This window comes from Cotesia glomerata, linkage group LG2, assembly GCF_020080835.1.
Source record: "Cotesia glomerata isolate CgM1 linkage group LG2, MPM_Cglom_v2.3, whole genome shotgun sequence".
Lineage (NCBI taxonomy): Eukaryota > Metazoa > Arthropoda > Insecta > Hymenoptera > Braconidae > Cotesia > Cotesia glomerata.
The window spans coordinates 16,120,787-16,138,203 of NC_058159.1; the positions used below are offsets into that span (position 1 = coordinate 16,120,787).

The 17,417-nt window shown below is 32.4% G+C and overlaps 1 long non-coding RNA gene across 1 annotated transcript in view; it reads left to right on the forward strand.

Moving 5' to 3' along the window:
* Positions 1 to 17,073, forward strand: part of LOC123258909 — a 22,703-nt gene extending 5,630 nt beyond the window's left edge. The window contains exons 2-3 of the long non-coding RNA XR_006508170.1: positions 6,591 to 6,597; positions 16,792 to 17,073. This is a non-coding gene — a long non-coding RNA (uncharacterized LOC123258909). The remainder of the gene's footprint in view (positions 1 to 6,590; positions 6,598 to 16,791) is intronic.
* The last annotated feature ends 344 nt before the right edge of the window (positions 17,074 to 17,417 follow it).

The following is a 17,417-nucleotide window of genomic DNA, read 5'->3' on the forward strand; positions in this document are numbered from 1 at the left end:
ACACACACACATACACATACACACATACAGACATAGTGACACCCTCGCGGGGATAGTCAGGGAAGCTTCCTGTAACCTTCAAACGTCGAGATCTGATGAAAACTCGATTTTTGTAAAACGGGGTAAAACCAATAACTTCCCGATTTTTGAAAATTTGAGATTTTCTTAGCGGGAAGTTAAAAATCTTCGGTTTTTTTTGGCCACCCTAATATTTATGTATACTTCATTCGGAATGATACAAAACACGTGTGTAGGTTCAGAAATATTTGAATAAATATCGTGAATTTAGTTGCCAGTTCTCACGCAACTATACGTAGATGTCTTTACTTTTACTTTGTTGGTAACTTTTTTTGAAAAACTAAATTGTTGACTAGCTAACTTCAGAGTGTCGGTTTTTCGTGACGGGTGCACGCGCATCTTAAAAATTTACTCCCATAATTTTTCCCTAACGCGCCAAAAGAAGTATAACTTCAAAAAGAGCTCTTTTAAACAATGTGTTCATGTCTGAAAATTGTAACACGTAAACTTCAAATGAATTTTAAGTCATTCATACAAGTTGCAGACATTGGAATTTTTTTTTTTTTATTATTTAGAATTTCTTAATCGTAAAAAAAAATAATGAATTAAATGATGTGCTCATCCATACAGTTTTTTCTATGTCATCGTTATGATGGTTAATAACTATAAATGAAGTTCGCAGACATTTTTGATGCTGGGTTTTCAACTTAACGCTAAGAAAGTCGAAGATTTTCAAAAATCGGGAAGTTATTGGTTTTACCCCGTTTTGCAAAAATTGAGTTTTCCCTAGATCTGTACGTTGGTACGTCTGTACGTCGATACTTGTGGGTGTGTGTGTGTGTGTATGTGTGTGTGTCTGTGTGTATGCGTGTGCGTGAGTGTGTGTGTGTGTGTGTGTTTGAGTAGGGGTATGTATGTGAGGATGTATGTAACTCTCTCATAACTTTTGGACGGTTTGACGATTTCATCGCGGTTGGTGCCATTCGAAAGAGTATAACTTAACTTAAATTTTGAACATAATTTGGACTGATTTGGACTGGTAGATTTTGAGAAATCTCAAAAAAACTACAAAAAAAAATTTTTTGAAATGTGGTTTTTTTTTAATAATTTTTAAACGGCTCTACCGATCGATTCCAAAAACTAATCAGCCCTTAACATAAAAAAACCACGTCGATTGCCAAGTCGGTCAAAATTGGTTGATTTGTTCGTGAGTTATCGTTGACGAAAGAAAACCGAAAAAAGTATTTATTTGGAATAACTCCAAAGTTACTAGTTCGATCAAATTCAACTTGAAGATTATTTGTGAGGCTTAAAAAATTGCGCCGAACACCGCTAACTGCGTAAAAATCGGTTCATTCATTCAAAAGTTAGTGCAGTTTAAAAATTTAAAAAATGTGTTTTATTAAGCTTCTATCAGTCGTTTGAGCTCGAAGAGCTTAAAAGCATAGAAAAGCTATCTTTTCGAGCTCGAAGAGTTCAAAATAACACATAAATTGTATTTCTGAGCTCAAAGAACTCAAAACGTAATAAGTGCAATTTTGAGCGCTCAATTATAGAATGAGCGGGGATGGCTTTTTGGTTCGACCGTTTTGATAATTTTTTTTTCTAAGTATATAAAGCAATATAAATTACATTATAAAATTAATTAGAAATAATAATTTAATTCATATTGGTTACTCAATTAAAAAATTAACAGCTTAATTTGCAATATGATTATTGTGTCGAAATTGTCTTATCAATTATCATAATTTCCTTAAACTGTATACAAAATGAAAATTAATAGAAAAATTTCAAATTAAATTCTCAGATTAATAAATAAAACTTGTTATCGACTTATGGTCTATCTTATAAACAAATTATGGTACAAATTCCGGTTTATTTTAGATTTTTACTACTGTTATGTCCACTCGCAAATTTTTTTTCTCTTTTCTCATTTTTCTTAATTTAAATCACCCGCGCAGATGGAAGACTTCTCCATGCGCGAAAGCCACAATAAAATGTAAGCTACGTGACTGCTGGTTGACTAGCGGGGACTTCTGCAATCTCAGCACCGCGAGCTTTTAAAAAGGCGATCAACAGCCAAATCCACGTCTTAGTTGGTTAATTCGGCTTCCGCGTTTAACTGACGGGTCCGTGCCTTGTAGAGTCCTTTGCTTTAATTTGCTCCGCACTTAAAGGAAGTTTGGACGCGGTTTCAACCGGCAGGCCACGTATTAGTTTTAAGTGTAAACCAGGTCTTTGTTAGTTAATTCGACTTCCACGTTTAACTTGACAGGCCCGTGCCTTGTAAAGTCCCTTATCTTAATTTGCGCTGCACTTAAGACGAGTTCAGACACGGTTCAACCGGCAGGCCGGGTATTAGTTATTAATATCTACGAGTCGGGATTCTCAAAGTTCTAATTTGCCCTGCACTTAGGCGAGATTTTGATCAATAAGAAAATCTAGAGAACCGGACCCTCAAAGTTCTAATTTGCCCTGCACTTGGGCGAGAGTTCGGTCAATAAGTAACTTAAGATCTTTTATAGCTAAATTTGCGCACTTTACCCTACGGGGGACTGGAGGACGTTAGCTCAATCAAATTAATAAAATTCATTAATATAAATTTCGATTAAATAAAATTTGTTAAAGAGTAAAAGTTTTAGTGTTTATAAAAATAAATATCAAAAGAAGTGAAATTTTGTTCGAGTCAATTCATTTCGTAAAATAAGAAGCCCTTAAAGTAAGCAGCCCAAATCCATCCAACTCCATCCGCTGCAAGGACCAACTGGAGGGTCCAATCAAAGAAAAGGCACTACGATCAGGCCCGGAACCACGGATCCGACCCTAAGAAATAATCTAGCAAGTAGTAAGTACATCTACTCCTAATAGAAATCCGTGTACAGTCTCAAACGAAGGCGTGGTAAATTCGTACATCGAAAACGTCCCACAAAAATAATGAAAACAACGGAATTAAAACCTCCGTTGCGTATTCTTTAAACTGTTAGTCCAAACCTCCACCGTTCACGCTACCGCTCAAAAAACGCCCTTGGACATAACACTACCAATAAAACGATTGGTACTTAGTAAAGATGGTTATTATTGATTTTATAGTCAACAAGAAAATTACAAATAATTGTTTTTGATAATATTGCTGAAATAGAAATTTTGATATTTAAAAATTCTATAGGAACGATTTTTAACTTCCTGCTGAGAAAATCAAAGATTTTCAAAAATCGGGAAGCTATCGGTTTTACCCCGTTTTGCAAAAATCGAGTTTTCATCAGATCTCGATATTTTAAGATCACAAGAAGCTTCTCTGACTATTCCCGTGATGGTGTCCGTGCGGCCGTATGTGTGTGTGTGTGTGTGTGTGTGTGTGTGTGTGTGTGTGTGTGTGTGTGTGTGTGTGTGTGTGTGTGTGTGTATGTAAACCTCTTATAACTTTTGAACGGCTCGGCCGATCAGATTGAAATAGGTGGCGATCCAAAGAGTATCATTGCCATTAAATTTCGTGAGAATTTGAATCGATTCGGTTCGCTAGACTTTGAGAAATCTCAAAAATAAAATTTCCGAAAAATCGTTTTCTTAGAATAACTTCAAAATGGCTCCATCGATCACTTCCAAAATCTATTCCGCTCTTAAGTTTAAGAAACCACGCCAATTGCCACCAGTGTGTGCCTTTAGGGTCAACCGTTTTCCATATTTTTTTTGAAAAAAACAAAACGACTTTTGATCGATCTTTTAATCTTTCTGTTTTTCCTCTACTTCAACGTCTTCCATACAAGGGGGGTCAGCAAATTCAGTTCCTTCATCCATCCAACTTTATACTAAAAGGTTACTATCTATACAGATCTAAATATGCCGCCACCACGTGGATAAAATATTAAGTTTTATCTGGCGGGATCAATTTCGAAATTTTTCACTCAAAAATATTTGCAACGTTACAATATAAACTTAAAACGTCTGGCTTATATATTTTTATATTTTTTAGGCATCAACCAACTAATTAGTCAAGTGCAGATATGAACAAATAATTTAATTGAATTATTTTTTTTTGCATTTTAAAAAAATGATAACTTTAATTTCAAAAAAATTAAGGCTGCAGAGATTCATATTTATGATATTAAAAATCAGAAGTAAATTATTATCAAAGTCTGCAAAATGAACACATCATTTGTTTACATTTAAGCAATTAATTTAAAAACAGAAAACGATAACTTATTGATGCAGAAATGAACTTGTCTGGGACTTGTATATTCAAACTATAAGTAGCCAACTGTTCATTCTGCATTAAAGGTAGACGTGAGCAAATCATTTAAATCAGGTCTTTTTTTTGTTATTTTATACTAATATCAATTAAAAAAACAGCGCACCTCAAACTGCAGAAATGAAATTTTCAGTTTGACTTACTGAAAAGTAACTAATTTATCACTTCTGCACGATGAGCAGATCATTCAAAAAAAAAGTGCCACTAGCTCTCTAACTACATAGAATTATAAATAAATACAACTAAATAATTTTGCGTGTAGCGCTTAAATCTATAATTTAACTTGTGGGGCATTTTATGCCAAATCTGACACTTGAATAAGCTTCTTTTGATTTTCTTAATATTTTGACTTTTTTAAATACTCATCGAAAGACACATCCTGCTGATAAAAGTAGTATATTAAGCACTGAGAAAAGAAAGTAAGACAACTTGCGTGTAAAATTGTCTTCCGAGCCGGAAGCAAGGTTCACAAACACGCAGATTGAGATATCTTACTTTTCTCTTTGGCAAGCACACTAGTTTTCATCATTTTTGTAACCACAAGTTTAAACTTTGTAATCTTGTTTTTGTGGAAAGGCTACTTATTAACTTTATTAAATTAAGTAACCCTAGAATAAATGTTCCCTATGGAATGTAAGTACAATTTACATAGCGAGTATTAAGGTAGCGCAAAAAAACCGACTATTTTTTTATTTTAAGTCTCGAGTGAAAAAATGTTAGTTTTTGATGTTTTAAGAGCTCTCTCCAAAGAACAGCTTAAAACAAAATTTTTAAGAGGTCGCTCCAAATTTTTTTTAAATTTCAAAAATCGTCAAAAATCGAATTTTTTTTTTTTTAATTTTTGTTCTCGTTACGTCATAATTTTACAGACCAAAAAAAAAGATTTTCCTGAAAGTTTCAGTTCAAAATGTGAATTTTGAAAGAGTGCTCATAATTTTCAACTTCCCGCTAAGAAAATCAATGATTTTCGGAAAATCGAGAAGATTTTACCCCGTTTGGCAAAAATTGAGGTTTCAACAGATCTCGATGTTTTGAAGCCCTAAGAAGCTTCCCTGACTATTTTTACGATGATGTCCGTACGTCTGTGTGTGTGTGTGTGTGTGTGTATGTGTGTGTGTGTGTGTGTGTGTGTGTGTGTGTGTGTGTGTGTGTGTGTGTGTGTAAACGTCTTATAACTTTTGAACGACATGACCGATCGGATCGAAATAGGTGGCGATCCAAAGAGTATCATCGCCATTAAATTTCATAAAAATATGAATCGATTCAGTTGGCTAGGTTTTGAGAAATCTCAAAAATAAAATTTCCAAAAAATAGTTTTTTTTGGAATAATTTTTAAATGGCTCGACCGATCAATTTAAAAAACGAAATCGCTCTTAAGCTTAGAAAACCACGTCGATTGCCGCTAGTCACATCGAAATCGCTTGATTCGTTCGGGAGTTATCAAAAACAAAAAATTTCGAAAAAAGTTTTTTTTTACATAACTTCGAGTTTTCTTTTTGGATCATTTTTGATGAAATAAAATGATTATAAGAACCTAAAAAACCAGGTCGACTGCCACTAAGAACGTGAAAATCGGTTGATTGGTTTGTGAGTTATCGTTGTCTAAAAAATTCGGAAAAAGTGAATTTTTCAAATTTCTCCAAAATTTTCGGTTTAATCAGTTTATCTTCAAAAGTTTATCATAGAATTCAAAAAATTGCGTGGAATCTTGTCAACCGCGTGAAAATCGGTTCATTCATTCAGAAGTTATTGCGATTTGAAAATTCAAAATATAATGTTTTATCAAACTTCTATCAGAATCCAGCTCGCTGACGATGCGTCTAGCAAAGAATGAATCAAGGTTATTGTAGCCACAACGTGCATCCACCCGATTGGCTAGTGCGCTTCCGGAGTCCTCGCCGCCCATAAACTAGATTTGTAAAAATTTATGTGGTTCGTTTGGCATTGGCAGCAATGAACCTATTTTATGATAAACTTGGCCTCTGATTTAAAATGTAGAATTGTATTGTTGACCATTTGCATGAGTATTTTGAACTATTTTTGTTGCTCCGAACGATGTCATTTGAAAGCATGAGTTGAATGTTCGAATGGACTTCAGGAACACGTTAGAATCTGGATCTGTGCCGATAAGCAAACCGTTCAATGGTTCCGGTGGTGTTTCAATTACTGGTAGTTGTACCTTCCCTGATGCGCAACACATCCCGGCTGGTTCATTTTAGAATTTCAAAGCATGAAAATACGGGCATTCTTTGTCCATAGCACCAATTACTACTTTTGAATGAGCATAATATTCAATATCGGGCTCATACTGGAATGATAGACGCAGAAATGATGTAGCTACAAATGCTCGATGGGCCTGTTGGCGTTGTTGGTCATTCGCTCTGCGTCTATTGACAGTAAAACGGTGTGATTGTCGTTGTTCTAATCTCATGACTTCATTGCGTTCAGCTCGTGTATCGTCTGATTGTTCTTGACGCAATTGCGCCATTGTGCAATTTTATTGTAAAATATTTTAAATTTTTGATTGGTGTTATTTTTGATTGCAAATATCTTTGAAACGGTTGATCTGAGGAACTTTGACCTTCAAACGTTTTTTGTAGAACGTGAAATTTGCTATAAGATCTCTCTCTGGGATATTGCGTAAACAAGCCATTCCGAAGTAATTAAAATTCAAAAATAAAAAAAAAGTTTTCTCGTGTTATTTAAATAGAAAAATTACAAATGAATTGAGGCAAACCTTAATATTAATATTAAGGGCTCTAATAGACGCCAAAATTTTTGTTTTTAAATGTACTTTCAACTTTTCAATACCATTAAAAAAAAAAATTTTTTTTTTTTTTTGAAACACCCTAATATATATATATATATATTAGACTGATTAAAAAAAATCGACTATTTTTTTTTCTTAAATATATCGAAAATATTGTTGGAAATGATGAAAAAAAAATCCTGTGAAAGTTACAGCCCTTAATATTAATATTAAGATGTCCCGCATGGTAAATTTCAATTTCCCGTATGATAAACATGGGAAAGCTGTTTTTTGAGTTTAGAAATTTATAACTCTTTAATCGTCTATCAAAAAGCTAGACTAAATCATTTTCTTGTGTAAAATTGAACGCTCTTCAAAAAAGCTACCAAAAAATTTTTCGATAAACCAACGCGTTTTGAAGTTATTCAACTTTAAAATATAATTTATAATATTTTTTAATTTTTTGACGAAACTATCAAGTTTATCAAAAAATTTTGTCAAATTTTACAAATTTTTTGTATTTTATATTTCTTTTGGTTTAACAGATCCATTTATTTAACTGTCAAATTTCTTATACTATCGTATCTTAATTTTTTAATAAATTCAAATTATTTTTATGTTCAATTAAAAATTATTTTTATTTTTTTTCCCTTAACCTTGTTACATTAGAGTAGTTTTATTACAATTCGGAAATTTTTTCCAATATTCACTGATAACAACGCTACCCCACGTTCCGCTATATCGTTAATCACAGTCAATTTATCAAAAAACTTCACACATTCATTATAACTTTCATCAAGAGGCCAAAAATTCACTCTCCATATCTCCAGACCTCTTTTGATAAAATCATACAGTAAATCAAACGCTGTTAAAATAAACATAGAATCTTTTAATACAAAATCACTCACATCTTTCTGCAAAAATCTTTTAATGTCTTCTTGTCTTATCTCAAATTTTTTGGCTTTCATATTAAAACCATCTCGATTCTTCAAATTGACAATAATTTGTTCTTTCACTTCATTTTTTACACATCCATCAAATAAAGATATAACGGATAATTTTTCAAATAAATACCATAGGTGATTCTTCATTTTTTCAGTAGTTGCAGTTGATATTGCCAAATTTACTGCTTTGTATCGAATTAATTTCTGCATGAAAATTAAATCATGTTGTGCAGCCAAAGTCGCTGAAGTCGAAGTAAACCACGCTGTTATATAATTTGTGATGACAAACTTGCATATTTCTCGGAGGCTATTTATCTCATAAGTTGTGAGTTTGAATTCTTCCCGAAAAATGAATATTTTTAAACAATATATTGCTTTGGACATCCAACGAGCATGACTCATAGCTCCTGGACTTTTGAACGAAAAATTTTCTTTTGAAACAACTCCTAAGAAAACTGATGACAGCTCCAAAAATTCTCTGTAGTCACTCCTTGGATGATATTTCTGCAAAGAAGTTAAAATTCAAAATATTGATTCATAAACTATTTTCCATTCGTCGAAAAGAAAAGAAATAATGAATGAATTTGAACCAAAATACAAATAATTTTTGAACCGATAAAGTTGATAAGCTTTATTTCTTCTCAACGATTTTTTAAGATATGCAACAAAACTTAATCACTTAACACAGATCATACCTGCAAATATTCTCCAATGAATCCTATAATTTCATCAGTGATGTCTGACAAAGCTTGATCAACAGTGGTATCTTCTATACCCGCTTTGAATTTTGATTTATCAATTTTGTTCCAAAAACCTGTGAATCGATTGAAGATTGGCATGTTCGGGCCTGTTTGTTTAGGCCAATATACTTCAAAAACGCTTTTTAAAATAATTTCAAACAATTGGTGATGACATGGTAACCAAATAAGTTCCCGACCTGAAGCTTTCTCTAATTCAACACCTGCGCCGTGATATATACCTAAAAAATAAAATTCAAGTGAGATATTGGAATAATGCAAATTGAATTTTAAACTTGTTGTTGCTCACAAAAACTTAAGAAACAAAAAAAATTTTCAGTTTTATGTTAATGATCTTAAAGTATTTTAAGCGAAATTGTGTAAATCTTACAAATTTATTTCAACGTCATGAGAAAAATTTTGTAATGTTACCTGTGTTAGTAACTGCAGTATCAAAGCACACTGCTTAACATATCGACTAACACCCCACTGATCTAGAATCGAATGTACAGCTGTTGCTTGATTTATTCCAGTCCCAGAATTTATTTTTGGAACTCCTTATAATTGTTCTTCACCAGATGATGATAAAATAATAGGCATCCTATCAACGGTATCAGACCCAACTATATCACTTAAAAGTTTCCCATCCCAATGAACAACGTAATTATCATCCAATTTCAATTGTTCCTTTAGTTCTCTAGCTATACCTTCTCTTAGAGATATACGTGCCCGTCGAATAGTACTGTAGCTTAAATTAACATCATTAAGATCATATCCAACAATCTTTAAAATTGCAGCTATGATATAAGTAGCATTTCTACTGCTTACATTTCCGCGATCTAATGCAGCAATAAGTTCAGGTGTCATTATAGACATTTTTGAAGTCACTTTTGGCAGAGATAATTCATCTTCGAAATTTGAAACATGACTTATCGTTGATTGTGATGTTGTTAGTGTACCTTGGCTTGAAGTAGTGTTACTATCTTGGCTTGGAGTGATGATACTATTGTCAACCAGTTCATCCGAATCTGTAAATTATTAAAACATCGTACTTTTAAAAATGTTCATAGCTCGATATATTCTTGAAAGCTCATGAAGTAAAAAAACATAAAAATCGCAAAGCTTTTTTCCCATGATTTCTTTCATACTGCTTTTTGACCGCAGCATCCAAAAACTTTTAACCAAATTTTACTGAAAATCACACTTTTTGCAAAAACTAATGAAGTAAAAATAATATAAAGATTTTGTGTGCTTGCTTGTCTACTTAATGCGAAAAGTAAAAAATCTTTATATTTTATAATTCTTTTTCTATCATTTTAAAGTCAATAAATTAATCAATCAGCAACTAACATGAAACATTTGTGAAAAACTTGAATTAATACATACTTTCTTCATCTACCTCCATCAGTTCTTCATATGTTAGAGGTTTTTATGGAAAATTATCAATAAATCCACCTGATGATCTCTAGGCTAGCAAAAATTTATTTCCCTCTTTACTTAAGGTTTTGGCTGCTTTCGTGTGAGCAATATCAAATAATTTCTTCAACTTATTCTTAAAAACAGTTTCATTCTTGATTTGCGTGAATGATTGTCTCCGTTTATAATTACGCTGCAAACTTTTCCACTTTTTGAACATTCTCAATAACTTATTGATCGTATTTAAAGTCTCACAAGTAGGAATTTGAGCCTTTTTCCATTGTTCTTGAACCTCGGTCACAGTAAATAAAGCACTTGGTTTAACACCACACTTTTATACTTTATTATTATAGAAAAAGAAAGCTAAAACGTCCTTAAAAGTTGGAACTTTACGTCCAACAATACCAGTTATTGGAAAACCAATTAAATAAATTTCTTTATCCATTTTTTATAATCGATTTTGTCCATTTAAAAAGGACTCAGTTACGAAATAATTCAAAAAAGAATAAATATCGTTCATCAAATAATTGGACAAATAACCCATAAAAAAGGAATTCTAGGATATGAATTAATTGATTGCAAAAAAATGAATTTAAAATACAAGCCAAAAATATTCACGAAAAACAATGATAAACTATAGCAACAATCAAAGTCCAAATTTGGAGGTTAGAACACCACGCCACTCACAGTTATCAATTGAACAATGGGTTATTATTACCCAAATCAAAAAAGTTCGGTTAAAGCGTCGAGTCGCGGAATAATGAGCGTTGTAGTGCGAGGTGGTCAGATACTAAGGGAGGGGGCGTCCTTGAAGCTTTTTTGATGGTATGAATAGTAGTGTGGTTAATTGAGAACAAATAGTACAACCGATGTTTTCTCTGTTTCGCGCTTCGATGATTTTAACTGTGAAACTAGCTTCGATAAATAAAAAAATTAAATCAGTACATTTTTATTAAAGTAATGAAATTAATTGCATGGATTCGAAATATATAATATTATGAACTTATAAAATCAATTAAATCATAGATGAAAATAATTTTTAATTGAAATTAAAATTAATTTGAATTTATTGAAAAATTAAGATACGACAGTATTAGAAATTTGACAGTTAAATAAAAGGATCTGTTAAACCAAAAAAAAATATAGAATACAAAAAATTTGTAAAATTTGACAAAATTTTTTGATAAACGATAGTTTCGTCAAAAAATTGGAAAAAAATGAGAAAATATTATAAATTATATTTTAAAGTCGAATAACTTCAAAACGCGTCGGTTTATCGAAAAATTCTAGGATAGTTTTTTTGTAGAGCGTTCAATTTTATATAAGAAAATGATTTAGTCTAGCTTTTTTGATAAATTATTAAAGAGTTATAAAATTCTAAACTCAAAAAAATAAGCTTTCTCATGTTAATCATACAAGGAATTGAAATTTACCATGCGGGACATCTTAATATTAATATTAAGGGCTGTAACTTTCACAGGATTTTTTTTTCATCATTTCCAACAATATTTTCGATATATTTAAGAAAAAAAAATAGTCGATTTTTTTGAATCAGTCTAATATATACATATATATATATATATATATATATATATATATATATATATATATATATATATATATTGTAAAGTGGTAGATTTTTGTTCAACGCCCAATACTTGGGGTATTATAGCCTTCCAGACTTGAATCAAACGTCGTGAATGTTATGTGTGAATGAATGAAAATTTTACTAATTTTTATGAATTATTTTGTATAAATACGTAACGCTGGGCGAGTAACGAAGACAGAGAAAGTCAGAGCGAGTACGAGGCTATGCATTGGAGCGACAAGGATAGAGCTACGACGATAATAAGCGAGTACCGAAGCGAGCGAGGCACCGAGCGGCGTAAGCACCCGAGAGGTCTGAGGACAATCGACGCTGCATTGCCGCACGTTCCAATACGATGGTCACCATCAATGACAGTTGGTTAGTCAGTACTGCAGGAGCAGAGGTAACTAAAGACTGTCGTGGAGGTCCGTTGACTGTTATACGGACCTAGATCAACTATCGACGGAGATCAATTCCAATGGAAATGAAGACTAGCACCGCCAACTTCGACGAAGGAAGAAGCGGGTACTTCTCTATGAGGAAGAGGATTCGAGGCTGGACTGTTGACGGATTCGGACGCGCTTTTGCGCGCTCCGCAACCTAAAGTTAATTTTGAAGTATTATTGCGATTTTGTTCACTTGAAATTAATTGATAAATTGTATTGAAGTATTTATTTTTTTTTAAATAATTTATTTATCGAGTCGACCGCATGAAGCTTTTCCGAGCTGCTACGATGAGGATGACGCTCAATTGCTTGGTAAGCCGACGTTCTTGTTCAGTTTTGAATCCAGCGTTTCGAGTCCACGTTGTAATTTTGTAAAATATTTTGATTAACAAAATAATATGCGAGGATGAAACGCTTTACGATTATTTTTTTTTATAATGCTGTTATTACATCGTGTGATTGCCGATGTATTAATGCGAGTGTGAGAAATAAAATTGAGGTGACGACGTTCTAAATTTGGTTTAAAATTAAGAGAATCATTTAGTTACGACGTTTTAATAATTTTATTAAAAGTTAATATCGACCTCCAACGTATATTTTGTTAAATAAATTGTCATTTTTTTCTGTTAAATTCTTCTGAATTTATTTCGAGTAATTTTAAGAATTTTCGTTTAGTTTTCTGTTCTATTTTTTAACGACGAGTATTTCAGCATGGCCCGCCATCCTGAGGAAGAGGTAAGAGCTAGCCGGCGTCGCAGTGTTAATTAATTGGTGATCATTCTCCTGGTGCCCTTTTTTTAAGAATAATCTTTTTTTTAGTAAGCCAAAAATTTCCAATATAAACGGTGAGCCTGGCTTGGTAAATCCCCGGATCAGGTAAAACCCCGTTATAATATATATATATATATATATATATATATATATATATATATATATATATATATATATATATATATATATATATATATATATATATATACACATAAACTTTTGAACCATATACATTTTCGGACTCAGATTGACGAGCTGAGTAAGAATGTTCAAAAATTTTTTAAAAATTCTGACATAAGGACCAATGCAATAGTTATATTTCTGTAAAATCTACTAAAAATACGAGCTTTAATAAAAATTGTGTTTCAGACTTATATGCTTTATTATTTCCGTCAACTTGCAAGTAAACTTAGCGTAAAGTTACAAACAAAAAAGTTATCCGAGCATACTTAATGTGATATGTGTTAATACGTTTATGTGATCTTACAATACGTTTATAAGCTTTTTAATACAGCTCTAGGAAAAATAATTTCGAGTAAATTTTTTTCAGTAGTGAGCGCCTTTTTTTCAGAAAGTAACAAAATTTTTCCATAGAAGTTGAACTTAAGATAGCAAATTTTTGGAAATTAAGTTATTTCAATTTTCTTTCAGATTACCTTTATAAACAGAAAATCTACTACGTGTAGAACAGTAAATAACATAAGGATCTGGAATAATCGTAATACATTATTTACTCACAGCTAGAAACTTGTGTTTACCAATAAAGCAAACTCCAATGTCATTCCATAAATACGAAGATTCAGAAAAACTCGGCCCAGATGCTTTGAATTTTGATATAGCAATGTCATATTCTCGATGTATCTGAATCAAAAATACTTGATGTATCAAAAATATTTTAATTTATTGTTATCGGTTATGAGTCGTGACTACCTGTATAATATATGCCATAGCAAACATAGCTTTTGATGGTAACACGACTTGTGATATCATACTCCCAAATTGCTGAAATGCTTTCAGTATATTATTAGTTTGTAAATACAAGAGTCCTAATCTCACTACCGCTTCTTTATGATCACTGCAAAATCTGTAAAATAAAAATTATCTAGCTAATAACATTATCTACGTGGTTAATTATAGATGTTATGTCCACCTGCAATTTTTTTTCCTTTTAAATTTAAATCATCCGCGAAGATGAAAGTCTTCTCCATGCGCGAAAGCCACAATAAAATTTAAGCTACGTGACTGCTGGTTGACTAGCGGGGACTTCTGCAAGCTCAGCACCGCGAGTTTTTAAAAAGGCGATCAACAGCCAACGCCTGGTCTTTGTTAGTTAATTCGACTTCAACGTTTAACTTAACGGGCCCGTGCCTTGTAGAGTCCTTTGCTTTAATTTGCACAATATATATATATATATATATATATATATATATATATATATATATATATATATATATATTGTAACGGGTAGTTTTACTTACCGCTCATTCGCCCCTAATTAATTTAAAAAAAAAGGAACAATCCAATAAACAAAATGATTCTAAATTAACAAGGGCGCCACCAGAATTTTTCAACACGGTTCCTGGAACCGGAAACCAGAGCTGAGCTTATAATCTACAGGGAGAGAGAGTGGAGGAAGGTGATCTGGAATGATTAAACTTTTATTTAACAATATCCGGACTTTTATTAATAACAAATCAACTTTAACGAATTTGCTGACAATTCAGCTCACTTTGTAACGGAGTACACGGGGCCTTCTTTACCCAGAGAAGGTCTCCAACCCGCGTGAGTTAGTTATCGACTGATCCCCCAGAGCGCTGTGCTCCGAAGTACTCGCGCCTCTAGCTATAAGTTAGTGAGTAAGTCCCTGAGAGGGAAACGCCGGCGAGGAGAGTGAGTGGGGGAGACGGAGCGAAGAAAGAAACGTACCGACAAAGCTCAGAAGATTCATTGTGACCGAACAGTCAAATCTAACGGTCGCACAAAAGTTAACAAACATCAAAGCACAGGTAATTATTTTTATTTCGCTCAAGATATAGTGGAACGAAGCGATACTAATCAATTAATTTATTGCTTGCTAGGCCTTCTGCCAGCTTGCGTAAATTGATTTTAATTAGTGATAATTTCTAATGCTTATTTGCGGTTACAGATTTTGTAAAGTATCCGGGGAACGAGTGACGGTGACCTGGGTCTCGCCGCCAAGTAGATTCATCCACCAAAGAGGGACTTGTACCAGCAACGACGACAAGAAGTTGTAGCTCCTCGAGGGAGTTCATTAGCGTCGTAAAGGAAAACTCCAGGTACAAATAAAATGTCTCAATAATATCTTGGTGGTGCGCCATCAGCCAGGCATTGAAGTCGGCTGAAGGTCATCGTCATTTCACGTTCGGTCACAATCATTAGTTTAAGTATTATATCGTAGAATTTACTTAATTATTATATTGAAATTTATTTATTAGAATTTACTTGGAATATTATTTGGGATATTATTTAAAGAATTATTTAAAATATTGTTTAGAATATTCTTTAGGAGGTTAGTAAGAATTTATTAAAAATAAAATTCAGAATGAAATTAAGAAAAGTCCAGAATAAAATTAAAAATGAAGTTAAGAACAAGTCAGGGATAATTACTAAATATTTAATTAACAAAACCAGGAATTATTTCGGATTGTTAATTAACTACGTAGGCAGAGTTTGGACTGACTTTACCAGGAATAATTTCGGTTGGTCATTTCATGACTTCGGTGCCATGTAGAACAAAATGTCGTTGATAATCGAGTTGGTCGGATTTATTGAATTAATTGCTTGAAATAAAATCAGTAAAATGTTTTAGAGGAACTTTAGTAAAAATCATTTGAAGTAAAATTTATTAAATTCGGGAAAGTAATTTATAATAAAATTAAATTGTTTGAAATAAAATCATTTGCAATAAATTTAGAATCAGTCAAAATTGCTAGAAAATTGTTCGTGTAAATTTGTTAATTAAAAGTAGAAAATAAAACTTGTAAAAATTCGTCAGAGAAAAAATTACACCAAAAACTTGCGACAGAGACGCAAGACCGAGCGAGAGCGTCAGCCATCTTGTCCCGCGTGAAGCGCTGGGTAGAGGACACTCAAGGTCGAGACTAAAATCGTACCGTGTTGCTAGGCAGAAAATAATCCTCGAATAAAAGAAAATAAAATAAATGCTAAGTTTGTCGTGCAACACAATAGAACGTAAAATAAAATAATGTAGAGAAAATAAAACTCGATTATTGAATGACAAGTAAAACAGTTTAGTAAAAATTAATTACATAAAATCAATTGATGAATTTTAGTTGATAACAAATTAAGTTCTTAATTAAATAAAATAATCTGGACACAAATTAGAAATATTCGGAGAACAACCAAATAAATCATTGATAAACTCTGGTAAAATAAATTATCCAAAGTAAAATAATTTAACACAACAACTTATGAAATAAATTAAGTAAGTTCAATAAGAATAAAATTTCGTAAATCTCGGATTTAACCAACATTGTTGGCAGATTATTAAGACCTCTGTCATTAGATTTTAATCTATTAATTCAAGATACGAAGACCTCTTGTAATTAAATATTTATTGTTTTATTATTAAGACTACGGCAATAAATTAGTTAATGATTTTAATTTGAAATTTGGAATTGGATTAGGATTTATGAAACAAGTTAGGAACTCGGATTTAGCAAATTAATGAATGGAATAAATGGATCTAGGTATTAAATCGGATTTCATTTAATTTTGGGAAGTTAATTTTTGTTAAATTGGGAAATGAATATATAAATTTTAATCTGTAAAATCTGGGGAAATATTTAGTGTGTTTGGAAATTTAATTAATAGTGTGGGTAGGGTAGTATTAAGTATTGTAGTGTTGCCTAGGGATTCATGGTATCCTCCTCTGCTTCCTGGGCGCACTTAGAAGCCGTTGTATAGACGCCGGATTTGGGGTACAACGGTAGTAAGATAGAAACCGCGGTATAGACGCTCCATATGAGGGTACCGTTCGGGAATAGACACTATGATAGAAACCGTGATAGGACGCTCCATAAGAGGATATCGTCGGGATTAAGTTGTTTTGATATTTTGTAAGGGGTTTTATTGTGTATTAAGGGTTGGTTAAATAAAATGGATTGTAAAAATGAATTTCTTGTTATAATTTCTGTTTTCTTCCTGACAATCTCTTACGACCCTGAGTGTTCACTCCATGTTCTGGGCCAGTTTCTGGATACTGTGGGAAAAATCCAGTGGCGCCTTAAATAAATTAAGAGGCGACCAAGAGAGCGGTGGATCCCCGTTTCATTGGCGCCCAACCTTTAAGATCCCTGAGAGATTGTTAGGAGGATCGGAAATTGTGGAGAAAGGAATTTTTTGGAATTTATTTTATTTTTTTTATTTAAAATTTCTTTTTTGAATGGGGTCGAAATTATTGTTAAATTTTTGACTTAGAGCTAACAATTGAGTGTCATATCTATTCATTTTAGTTGCAT